This window comes from Panulirus ornatus, chromosome 63 (genome assembly GCF_036320965.1).
Source record: "Panulirus ornatus isolate Po-2019 chromosome 63, ASM3632096v1, whole genome shotgun sequence".
Taxonomy (NCBI): domain Eukaryota; kingdom Metazoa; phylum Arthropoda; class Malacostraca; order Decapoda; family Palinuridae; genus Panulirus; species Panulirus ornatus.
The window spans coordinates 5,272,044-5,285,618 of NC_092286.1; positions in this window are offsets into that span (position 1 = coordinate 5,272,044).

Consider the following 13,575-nt stretch of genomic DNA (forward strand, 5'->3'; position numbering starts at 1 on the left):
AGACGCGATACATATATAGGACCTTCCTTGGCGTGGCTCTGAGCCTCTCCCACATGATGGGTACAGCTATAATGGGGTACATGATTCACCAAGTGTACACCTGCTACCCCCAGGAAGGCTACAGCTACCAACCATTATTTTGTAATGCTACGCAGCCTCTCTCTCTCTCTCTCTCTCTCTCTCTCTCTCTCTCTCTCTCTCTCTCTCTCTCTCTCTCTCTCAGGCAGTGTGTGGATACTCTCTCTCTCTCTCTCTCTCTCTCTCTCTCTCTCGAAGATGGTTAGTGGAAACTTTCCTCTCTCTCTCTCTCTCTCTCTCTCTCTCTCTCTCTCTCTCTCTCACTCACTACCCTGGTGATCTCATGACTCTTCAATGAAAAATTTTTTTTGTTTCTCGTCGTATCTCAGCCCCTCGGGAAAGCCAGAGCTGGAGCAAAATCGTGTGGTGTCGTCGTTGCATACACAGCTTGGTCGTGTAGGGAGGCACGAACGACTTGTCGTGTCGACGGGTCGTTAGTCGGTTGGTCGTTCAGGCTCAGCTGAGTGAGTGAGAGGTTACTTTACTCGTCCGTGAAGTTCGTCAGGCAGAAGAGATGAAGGATGGTGAACACGTACGAAAATACGAGAGAAAAATGGAGTGAGAAAGAGGGGGGAGCTTTGTAGAGAAAGTGTGATAAAGAGGAGTAAGAGAGAATGAGATGAAAAGAGAGAGATGGTGGAAGAGATAAAGAGAGGAGTGTGTGTGTGTGTGTGTGTGTGTGTGTGTGTGTGTGTGTGTGTATGTGTGTGTGTGAGTGTGTGCGCGCGCGCGCACAGAATCAGACCTGTTATCTCCCGCTATCATCCTCACTTATCAGTTAACATCCCAACTTATCCCTGTCACCAGCCCCTCCCACACCTCCTCCCCCACCCCAGCTACCGCCACCATCACCCCCCCTACATCACCCCCCCTACATCACCCCCCCCCCTACATCACCCCCCCACCAAGCCACCCACTCCATTACGTCCCCTTATATAGACAGTGGTGGAACCAGCCCACCCCCTCACCAGCAACTCTGCTGCTGCTGCTCCCCTTCCCTTTACCCCCTTCCCACTTCTTCCCCACCCTCCCCCACACTCACTAACTCCCCCCTCCCGGCAGACGAGAGCGACACTGGGTTATCAGGCGAAAACCGATTTAATAATGAAATGTCAATCACGGAAGATGGCCACTTTACCCCGGGCACGACACGCGTGGGGCGGGCGTGGGAGAGGAGAGGGAGGGGGTGTGTTCAGGGTGGGGGAGGTGTGAGCCAGGGGGGAGGAACGGGAGGAGGGGGGGAGAAGGTGGGGGAGGAGGGGAGCTGATCTGGTGATGCTGATCTGTGGGTGGATGGTAGCGTTGGATGGGGGGGGGGGTGTTTGGTGGGGGGGGTAGGTTGGTTGGTGGGGGTTAGGTTGGGGGGGGTGTGAGTTGGTGCGACAGTTGGATGGGATGGAACTGGCGTGTGTGAGAGAGAGAGAGAGAGAGAGAGAGAGAGAGAGAGAGAGAGAGAGAGAGAGAGAGAGAGAGAGAGAGAGAGAGAGAGAGAGAGAGAGAGAGAGAGAGAGAGAGAGAGTAAAAAAAATTAATATATAATAACCCGAGCCAGAAACACCAAGGGGGGGAGGGGAGAGGATGGTGATGGTAAGATCTGCCAAGATGAAGTCAAACCTTTACTGTGGGGGAAAAAAAAAACAAAAAGAAGAAGAAGAAGAAGAAGAGAAGAAGAAGAAGATGGACAGCTAGAATATTGGGGTTGATGTTGGAGGTAGTGGTGGTGGTGTGGTGTGGAGGAGGAGGAGGAGGAGCAGGTGGTGGGGTTAAGGTGGTGGGAGGGGGGGGGGAAATGGTGGTAGGGTGTGACGTCCAGAAAAGAAGAAGAAGTTGAAGTTGGTAGAGACAGAGATGGGAGGAGAGTGACAGGTTAAGTGGGAATGGCAGGGTTGGGCAGACACACCAACACAGGAGAGATGGGGGTTAGCTGGCCCTGTAGTACATTATTCTGCTGGAGAGAAAATGGGATGAAGATGAATTTTAAGATTTTTGGGCTTTCATGGGGATGTTGGAGGTACGGTGTTGGAGGAGTGGAGGAGATGTTTGAAGGGGAGAACCGAGTAATGTTGGAGGATGAGGTGTTGCAGGGGATTGGTGCTGGAATAGTGGTGGAGGTGTTGGAGATGGTTTTTGGAGAAGTGATGGTGGTGTTGGGGACGGTGTGGGAGGAGTGATGGAGGTGTTTGAGTGGGCTGTGTTGGAGGAGTGATGATTTTGGAGGGAACGATGTTCGAGGAATGGTGGTCATGTTGGAGATGAGATGTGGGATAACGATGGAGGTGTTGGAGGAAAGACTGTGGTGGTGGGCTGGTGTTGGTGGTTTGGCGGGACAGTGGTGGAGGAGTGATGGAGAAGTCTCAGGAGAGGATGTCGGAGGAGTGGAGATGTTTGAGGTGGGGGGAACTTAAATTCGAGAATATGACACCAGGAAAGACAACAAAAAACCACAATGCAAATTAGCAATAAAAGAGTAATTACAATAGAGCTAACGACTGGACGAGGCTGTTAGGGACTCGGAGCCATGTCAGCGGGAAGCGGCTTAGACTCTTAAGACACGGAAGTCTCCATTGCCCTTGGATAGAATTCACGTTGTCACCATTTTACAACACGTGACATGAATCTGGATTCCCCCCGATCCGTCACGAACGCTTGCTTTGTCTCCGTCGTCCCTTTAGCAAATGTGAATAGTAAGATCCAAGACGTCTCGTCAATGCCTCTGAAATGTTTGGTGTATAGAGGACTGCATTTAAAGACTTTCTTCCCTTTCCCCGTCCTTCTGTCTCTCCTCTGTACATCTGTCTGTCTCTATTTTTTTTTCTCTCTCTCTTGTCTCTTCATGTCTGCTTCATTCTTTCTCTGTCTGTCTCTCCGTCTTTCTGTCTGTTTGCTTCTTTGCCAGTCTGTCTCTGGCTCTCTGTACAGTAGATGATTATGAGGACGACACGAGACAGGAGCAACGGCACTAGATGGACAGTGAAGGAGGGACTCCTGGACAGGTGTGTGGGAGTCTTGGGGGGAGGAGAGGTGGAGGGGGATGGGGAATGGGGGGGGAGGGGGAGGTTGTTCAGCTGACAACCGTCGCAGCTGACGCCAAGTAGCCTCCCCCCCTCCCCCCCGCACCTTGACATCCGCCAATCACAGGATGGTTACAGTCACCACAGGATGCTGATTGGATGCGATTACCCGATGCGAAGACTGACATTACTGTCAACTGGAGTGTTCCAGACCTCTCAAACACTTCCGGTCCTGGATCTTGTTTGGTCATCTAAGCCGGGCGAGCTACTGGAAATGTGTAGTCTTCCAGGCAGGAGAAGCTACTGGAAATGTGTAGTCTTCCAGGCAGAAGGACCTACTGGAAATGTGTAGTCTTCCAGGCAGGAGGAGCTATTGGGGCTATGAAGTCAGTCTTCCAGATTGGGCAGGTACTGGAACTGTGTAGCCTTCAAAGCTGGAGAAGTACTGGAACTGTATAGTCTTCCAGGCATGGTAGGTACTGGAACTGTATAGTCTTCCAGGCACGGGGTGATATTGGATCTGTGTACTCTTCCAGGGGAGGTATTGGAACTGTATAGTCTTCCAGGGAGGAAGAGGTACCGGCAATGTTTGGTCTTCCATAATAGGAATGCCGCTGGAACTCTAGAGTTCTTCGGGCTGAGAGAGCTATTGGAACTGTTGAGTCTTCCAGGGTGGGAATGCTTCTTGAAATGTTGAGTCTTCCAGGACAGGAGTCCTTCTTGAACGGTTGCGTCTTCCAGGCTGAAAGAGCAGCTAGAACCGTTGAATATTCCAGGCTGTGAGAGCTACTGCAACCGCTGAATCTTCCATGCTAGGAGCTGCCGGAACTGCTGACCCTTCCAGACTGGGAGAACTGCTGCAACTGGTTTGTTTGACGGTCTGGAAATTGGAGTAATTCCTGAAGGCAATTAGCAATCATCTAATAACAGAGTGAAGGTAATTAGGAGTTATGAGGTACTAATAGGCCCCAGGGCTCGACCTCTGACCCTGTTGAGGAAGATCTGGAAGGTAAACAAACAGGTTCTGTGAGTTTACTAACATTTTCCTTGTTGTGGACTCACCACACAGAGGCCCTGAGAGTGTTGTGGGCTTATGGCACAACACACCTTGCCAGTGTTATGGGTTGATGACACAACACACCTGCCAGTGTTGTGGATCGATGACGCAACACACCCACCTACTAGTGTTGTGAGTTAATGACATAACAACTTCCCATCATAACGATATCAATTAGCAATAAATCATAAAGAATATATGTAAAACTCTCCTATATATGCTACAGAAATACATCCAGAAAATAAGGAAAGTACTCAAAATACAGACAAAATACAGAATGTGAATGTCATTACGAATTTTGCACGTCTGAAATACAAAGGTGACCATGTGGGTACTATCAACACCAATGCAAACGCATTGAGGGACAAGATAGCTCGTTTTACCCCCGCGATGGCTGGCAATACGGGATGGCCACAAGGTCGAAATTCCCTACAGAGTCATTAAAACGGGAGGATAGTACTCTACCCGTCCCAGCGCAATGGCTAAAGTAATTTGGGGAATTTGGGTTCGCTACTGGGATTCCATTTGGACGATTATCAGTTTCATTAGAACGATTCTAAATTCCATTAGACTATTTTGGATTCCATTAGACCTCTCTATGTCCGACGTGTTATAAATTCTATTTGACTGATTCCATTTGAGAGATTGAAGATACGACGAGCGTTAGGTAATACATGATAAGAATAGATAATTATCTTCTATAACTGATAACTATAGAGGGAATTACTATGATTTATAATAGCGAAGCATAGAGGGTCCTAGAATGTACTGTGATAGAAAAATATAGATATATACTATAACAGTGAACTATATAAGGTCCTTCTATAGTTACTATAGAAATACTATTTTTTTCTCCTCTGCTTACATCTGTCTGTCTCTATTTTTTTTTCTCTCTCTCTCTCTCTCTTCTCTCTCTCTCTCTTCTCTCTCTCTCTCTCTCTCTCTTCTCTCTCTCTCTCTTCTCTCTCTCTCTCTCTCTCTCTCTTCTCTCTCTCTCTCTCTCTCTCTCTCTCTCTCTCTTCTCTCTCTCTCTCTTCTCTCTCTCTCTCTCTCTCTCTCTCTCTCTCTCTCTCTCTTCTCTCTCTCTCTCTTCTCTCTCTCTCTCTTCTCTCTCTCTCTCTCTCTCTCTTCTCTCTCTCTCTCTTCTCTCTCTCTCTCTCTTCTCTCTCTCTCTCTCTCTTCTCTCTCTCTCTCTCTTCTCTCTCTCTCTCTCTTCTCTCTCTCTCTCTCTTCTCTCTCTCTCTCTTCTCTCTCTCTCTCTTCTCTCTCTCTCTCTCTTCTCTCTCTCTCTCTCTCTCTTCTCTCTCTCTCTCTCTTCTCTCTCTCTCTCTTCTCTCTCTCTCTCTTCTCTCTCTCTCTCTTCTCTCTCTCTCTCTTCTCTCTCTCTCTCTTCTCTCTCTCTCTCTCTCTTCTCTCTCTCTCTCTTCTCTCTCTCTCTCTCTTCTCTCTCTCTCTCTCTTCTCTCTCTCTCTCTCTTCTCTGGAACAAAGGAAGGCCTTCTCTGACTGGCTACAGTCTAAATCCCACTCTGTCTGGTTACGCTGGCTTAAGGCCTTACAGACAGAGGTATTTTCTGAGTGACTAGATCTCAAGCATCTTTGTGACTGGCAAAAGTCTCTATCCTCAGGCTAGGCAAGGCATGAAACCTGCTCTGATTGGCCAGAAATCAAGAGAGAGACCTTTTTTGATTGGCAGAGCGTTGAGACCTGCGGTTTCTCATTAAAAGACTCTTCTAATTGGCCAATGAAAGAAAGATCTTTCCTGATTGGCCGAAGGCTAAGCTCTCCTCTGATGGGTCATCTTTTCATGCAGCGAGATTTTCTCTGATTACCGCCCAAAAATTCTAATTGATTTGAGCTCAGACTTCTCTGATAGACCCTGAATTAAGAACCTCTTCTGATTAGCTAGACTATAAGCTGTTCTGATTGGCTACAGTCTAAATCCCACTCTGTCTGGTTACGCTGGCTTAAGGCCTTACAGACAGAGGTATTTTCTGAGTGACTAGATCTCAAGCATCTTTGTGACTGGCAAAAGTCTCTATCCTCAGGCTAGGCAAGGCATGAAACCTGCTCTGATTGGCCAGAAATCAAGAGAGAGACCTTTTTTGATTGGCAGAGCGTTGAGACCTGCGGTTTCTCATTAAAAGACTCTTCTAATTGGCCAATGAAAGAAAGATCTTTCCTGATTGGCCGAAGGCTAAGCTCTCCTCTGATTGGTCATTTTTCATGCAGCGAGATTTTCTATGATTACTGCCCAAAAATTCTAATTGAATATTTGAGCTCAGACCTTCTCTGATAGACCCTGAATTAAGAACCTCTTCTGATTAGCTAGACTATAAGCTGTTCTGATTGGCTACAGTCTAAATCCCACTCTGTCTGGTTACGCTGGCTTAAGGCCTTACAGACAGAGGTATTTTCTGAGTGACTAGATCTCAAGCATCTTTGTGACTGGCAAAAGTCTCTATCCTCAGGCTAGGCAAGGCATGAAACCTGCTCTGATTGGCCAGAAATCAAGAGAGAGACCTTTTTTGATTGGCAGAGCGTTGAGACCTGCGGTTTCTCATTAAAAGACTCTTCTAATTGGCCAATGAAAGAAAGATCTTTCCTGATTGGCCGAAGGCTAAGCTCTCCTCTGATAGGTCATCTTTTCATGCAGCGAGATTTTCTCTGATTACTGCCCAAAAATTCTAATTGATATTGAGCTCAGACCTTCTCTGATAGACCCTGAATTAAGACCTCTTCTGATTAGCTAGACTATAAGCTGTTCTGACTGGCTACAGTCTAAATCCCACTCTGTCTGGTTACGCTGGCTTAAGGCCTTACAGACAGAGGTATTTTCTGAGTGACTAGATCTCAAGCATCTTTGTGACTGGCAAAAGTCTCTATCCTCAGGCTAGGAAAGGCATGAAACCTGCTCTGATTGGCCAGAAATCAAGAGAGAGACCTTTTTTGATTGGCAGAGCGTTGAGACCTGCGGTTTCTCATTAAAAGACTCTTCTAATTGGCCAATGAAAGAAGATCTTTCCTGATTGGCCGAAGGCTAAGCTCTCCTCTGATTGGTCTTTTGTTCACCAGTTATGTACGTCAGTTATCAAATAACAGTTTACCAATTATGTGTATGAATTATTAGATAACTGTTTACCAGTTATGTATATAAATTACTAAATTGTTTACTAGTTATGTACACAAATTATCGAAGAATCGTTTACCAGTTACGTCTATAAATAACTGAATAATTGTTTACCAGTTATGTATAAGAATTATTGAATAATATTATACATTAGCTATAACTTGCCAACTATGTATATTTCTTTCTAACTGACTACGTTAACTATGACCCTGAGGTATATGTTTTCGCCTCCATATTGGATTACTTTGCTTCACTAACAGTCTGAGGGAGGGATTACGGTCCACTTGAATGGGTTACTGTGGGATTACAGAACCCCTCGTAACTGCTGCAGATGGAAACCTCAAGGGATTACATGGATTTTGTGAGGGAATTCAGCACAAGACATTATTTCTCTGAGTACGACAACTCCCTCTCCTGAGTACGATGACTTAACCCCTCCTCGAGTACGACGACCTAACGTAACCCTGTGTGTACGATGAGTGTAAGCCGTCGTACCTGAGGTGCTAAAGTTGTCGTACTCAAGGCGTTGTGTCGTCGAACTCAAGGTGTTCAACATTATCATTCCCATTAAGATATCTTTGCTTCATGTTGATATCTTGACTTATCTAACATATGGACAAAAAAATATACGGTAATAATCATTAATCAGAGCTTAAAGCGTCTTATTTAAAGGATGTGCGTTATTATTAAGGGGGATTTAACACCATGGTGGGTAAATCCCTGCCAGCAGAGTGCTCGGCCCGCCTTCCCCTTCCCTCCCTCAGTAAACATTTCTCGGTTCATTGGTCGCCATCTTGTCGGGGGGAGCATCCGGGACACTTGTCACTGAGCGCCATCTTCGCCGCGTCTGAAACGCTTCCCACTCGTTTGCATATAATCCGCTCGACCGACCTGACCATACTGGACAAACCGGCTTTCCCGAAGCACGTATGAAAAAAAAAATCGCTCAGGAGACACCGTAAGACAATGCTACAGTGGGAGTAATCTGGTTTATCGGGCAGGGACGGGGAGAAACGTAAGGCGCGGGAGGTATTTGGATGTTCTTGCGCGTGTTCGGACGCGGCGGCGGTGTTATCAGGCGGCGCGACAAGTTGGGACGAGTTCCAGCGGCTGCCAGACACTGCCACATTTTACCCGCGTAAAAATTATCGTACGCTGCATCTCCCGGGGAGGCCAAAGCCCGGATTATTTAACGCCATTTCTAATTTCCATGGCTCTGCCGCTGTATATATCTCTCTCTCGTATTTGTAGACTCATTTACTGCAGATACCCGATAAAGAAATCATAACTATCGTGTTTAGTAAGGTAAAGTTTACGTAGATTTGAATGAAATTGAGGGAATTTCCATTTTCTAACAAGACTTAGAGGTGGGTGGATGGTGAGTACGTACGTATGAGTGTTGTGTGGATGACAGACCCCGTGTTGTTTAGAAGTTGTTGGTGATGTAGGAGGAAATGGCTCTCCCCCGCTGGTGGCAACAGTGAGAGGAAGTTTGCGCTCTCCCAACTGCCTCTGCTCTCACCCGCTCTCTTTCTCTCTCCCCCCTCCCTTTTTCTCTTTTTTTACCCCCCCCCCCCTCTCTCTCTCTCTCTCTCTCTCTCTCTCTCTCATATTCAGACTTTAACTCTCTCTTTCTCTCTCTCTTATCTGTACTCACGGGCTTTAAGCTCTCTCTCTCTCTCTCTCTCTCTCTCTCTCTCTCTCTCTCTCTCTCTCTCTCCCCATAAAGCATCCAGTCTCTAATTTTTGCCTCCATTGCTCAACTGGACACCATAACCTCTTCCGTCATGGCACCATAGTCATATATGACCACCATGACACCATCATTCCCATATCTTCTCACTATGACCCTCCCCAGACATTCTCCCCAACCATCTTCCTCCCCAGCGTTCCTCCCTCACAACCACTCTCCCTGCTGCTCTCTAGCTATTCTCCCCACCCTTCCTCCTCCCCACCCTTCCTCCTCCCTGACCGCACCCTCTCTCTCTCTCTCTCTCTCTCTCTCTCTCTCTCTCTCTCTCTCTCTCTCTCTCTCTCTCACAAGATTCCTCCCCAGCCTCCATGCCTCGGAGCCACTCCCTCCCCCTCCCCAGCTCACTCCTCCCCAACTACTCTCCAGACTCTCTCTGCTCCCCATCCTCACCCCTGGTCCAGACTGGTTCTGGGGGAGGGCCACGTCTTCTCTGGCTTTCTAAGGCCACAGTGTTGTGGTTTGTCACACTGGTCACCAGATGGCTCTCTCCCAGCACACACACACACACACACACACACACACACACACACACACACTGGAAGGACGGACAGACGGACAAAGAGACACACACAGATATATATATATATATATATATATATATATATATATATATATATATATATATATATATATATATATTCTCTTCTGCAGTTTCGGAGCAGCGTCTGCACGGAGACCCGGCCTACAGTGAAAAGTTAAGAAGAAGGAGAAATAAGAAGAGGAAAATATCTTTTAGAATTTTTTGGAGGAAGTGGAAAACCTGTCTTGTAAAAAGGGAACAGCTGGTAAGCGTCGGGAGAGACATACATGAGAGGAAGGTTGAGAGTTCCAAAGCTTCGATGTGTAGGGAAAGAAACAGTTATCAAAACGGCCCACCCTTCCACTGCCGGTGGACACACAGTGAGGTAGTGGATACCCGGAAATCACGTGGTCCAGCCAGTGGCAGGGGACACACAAGCGACCAGCTTCCCGAGAGCGGAAACCGTAGTAATATATGTGAAAGAGGGAAAGAGACTCAACCTGAAGCGCAGGGCAAGTGGGTCAAGAAGTCTCCAGGTGAGACTGGTATAGATAGTCGATTGTGTCTAGTGTTTATTTAGAGATATGACCTCTACAGAAGTGAGAACAGTGCCCCATACAGCAAGGACGGATCGATGTTTTGTACCTTGAGCCAATGTTAACATTAAACGAACGAAAACGTGAAACACATGATGGTTAAAATTTACATTTAACGATATTGTCAAAGAAAACGTTTAATAAACCGTCTACAGCTGATGGCAGATATATATTAGAACAAGCGATTGAAATCCGGTCGTATAAAAATCTAAAATAATTAAAAATTGTGAAGATCTAATAGAGGAAGTGTTGAGGAAGGCCACGGATAATGTGGCGGGAAAGTAACAACATTAAATTACAGGGACAGGTGGTAGGGTTGTGCAAGATGGAAGATTCAGGAGGAACGAAGAAACAACCATCAAGTTATTAAATCACAACTGAACCCTGTGGACGGTACCAGTGTTTTGTATCAAACACATAGAAAATAGAGAAGAAAATATCTAAAAAATCTATAAACCTCAAAACTTTTTCTTTTTTCCTTTGTGGCAATATCTTATATAACATACCTTTCACAGACTTCGGGTTTACGTAATATCTTTATCCAAATGTATCTAATTTTCTTTTTCATTATCACTGAGACAATGAAGAGTCTACCATTATCTACAGTTAGGTAGAATTTTGATGATATTATACGTAAGGGGTCAGAAAACCAATCTTTCTCCTGGTTTTTTTTTTTCTCCCCCTCCCAGTGCAATCTAGATCATGACAACACACACACTGGCTATAAAGACAACGGTGGAGGAGACGGTCATCCTGGGAGAGCGAACACGGGATAATTGCAGGTGAGTCTTTATGTGCGATAATTCTAATAATCGCCGCTTGATTATTTATTATAATGTTAAGAAGCTGTTCTCATTTTATCGTATTATTCCTTACAGAGTTGAGGCCAGCCTGATAGCTTAGTAATCCCAGGATTATTTACGATTATATGAAAAGTTGCCACCTGGCGATTACCCGATAATTGCGTCCTAGTTGTGTTACTCTCTCTCTCTCTCTCTCTCTCTCTCTCTCTCTCTCTCTCTCTCTCTCTCTCTCTCCCTCTCTCGTGTCCTCATATAATTGATGGTGTCTGGGGGAACCAATTGTCTCAAGGTAAGTTTTTTATATCCTATCATTATCAATATTATTATGTTTTTGTATAAATCATTTGACAAGGTTTGCTCTCTCTCTCTCTCTCTCTCTCTCTCTCTCTCTCTCTCTCTCTCTCTCTCTCTCTCTCCCTTTGTCTGTCTGTCTCTTTCCTCTCTCTCTCTCTCTCTCTCTCTCTCTCTCTCTCTCTCTCTCTCTCTCTCTCTCTCCTTCTTATTCTTTTCCTCTCTAAACCTGTCTTCATCACTGCCTTTGATCTAAAACAGTCCGGACACTTGAATACCTCAAATATTCTAATATTCTTTTTCAAAACCAATGGAACTAAAGAAGCCAACGACCCTTATTTCATAAATGATCAGTCAACTACGGGATTAACAGCCCTATCAAAAGCCGGCACATTAATGATAAACATATACTCTAATAAAAAAAAAAAGATTAAAACAAAAAAAAAAGTATCCTAAAAAGAAATTTGATTCCCACGTAAATTAAAGAGAGAGAAAAAAGAAAACGGGAGCCCATTTATAATAATTTTCAATATTCTCGGAAATTATTTATGTGATTATAAATTTTCTCGATGTTTGCAGCTTCTACTAAACGATCCATAAATTGCCTGTGCTTGTAATTTCTCAATTTAGCCTCTGAAATGTTTATGTACTGACCTTTATGCTTATCATCATACCCTTAAAATCATACTGCGAATTTGCATATGACAAGACACTAAAAACAGACGAGGTAGCAGCCATCATTGGGGAGGGGGGATGTAAGAGTTATGATAATGGCCGTGAGGCGAGACTCCCAGTTGCTTGTTGGGCCAACGAGGTCGTTCGAGACGGACGGGGGGGGGGGTTTTCCGACACAAATGATCTATGATCGTTTCCTAACCCTCCCCCACTATCCACCCTCACCCATCCCTCAACTTCACCATCCCCCCACTTCCTCGTGTGGAGACAATTTATGGCTTAACTACTAACTGCTATTAATTCAAATACCATCATTAAATTCCCACCTACGGGGGGATTGGAGGAGGGGGGGTATCTCTCCCACTGTACGTCAGGGTAGGGTGACAATGGCTGTATCCGCCACGATCAATTTTTGTATAGGTGGTGGGCACATCGGTGAGGAGTTATTGGGGGTAAATCGATGAGGGGGAAGTTATATTCCTTAGGAGGATATTCCTGACGTCTGAAGTACGTGGGTGATGCAAGGGGGATAATACGTCTCCTTCCGGTAATATCCCCTGGACGTGATGTATGGGAGGTAATAGAGCGTATTCTTCCTCACCTCCATTCGTGGTAATATGGTACAATTCTTCATTTTCGATCCATAAAATTTTTTGATAATGTCATCAAGTTTCGTTGCGACTTGATCCGTGGATATTTCCTTTCCATGGATGGCCAAAAAAGAGTTGCTGGGTTATTCTTACTCTCCATAACCTGCACTTAAAGCTGTGGTGGATGATGCATTGGGGAAGAAATGAACCTGGTTAATCTGAAGCCATTTCTAAATCTCATGATTTCTATTGCTATTTGTCACTCGTGGGGGGCTATAAGGGCGAAGGACCTGGAGTCTGGTCTCATTAATTTATTTTTTTTCTTTCTTGCTGGAATGCTCGTCACCGCGGCCTTGAGGACTCCCCCCACGCACCACGTCTTCCAGGATGCGCGACCCTTCTGCGTAAGGTGGCGGTCAGTCCGCTCTTTTGGGGGGAGGCGGTTCCCTGGAAGTCATCCGTCTCTGGTCCCTGGAAACGTGTGATCCATTAAAGCTCTGGGTCTCTGGATGTCACATGAAACTCTGGTGGCTTTCGCTGGTCCTGGATGTCTAATATTCCTGATTGTCTCTGGTTCTTGGAAGTCTCTGGTCACTTTGGAAGTCTCTGATCTCTGGATATCTCTGGCCCCTGCATGTCTCTGGTCAGACTAGATATTTCTGGGGTCTCTGATCTCTCGCTGGATGTCTCTGGTCCCTGGATCTTTGCGATCCTTGGTAATCTCTGGAAGTCTCTGGTTTTGCAGGTTTTCGCAGATCAATGGGTCCTGGAACTCTTTGGCATCTTAAGGCTTATGGTCTCTGGATATTTCTGGTCCCTGGATATTTCTGGTCCTTGGATGTCCCTGATCCTTGACTGGCCACCTGTCTATTCTCTGACAGTCACCTCTGGAATTCTCTCGTTCCCTGACGTCAATGGTTGCTGGCTGAATATCTCCAGCCTTTCCATTATGTAAGAGCTTTATTGCCCGTCTTGTAATGTCATCTTCTTCCATGCGCCAAATTGTCTCCTTACCTCTCTACCTACGAGTAATCTTTTTTTTTTTTTTTGCTTTATCATGGAAGCTGGTGGC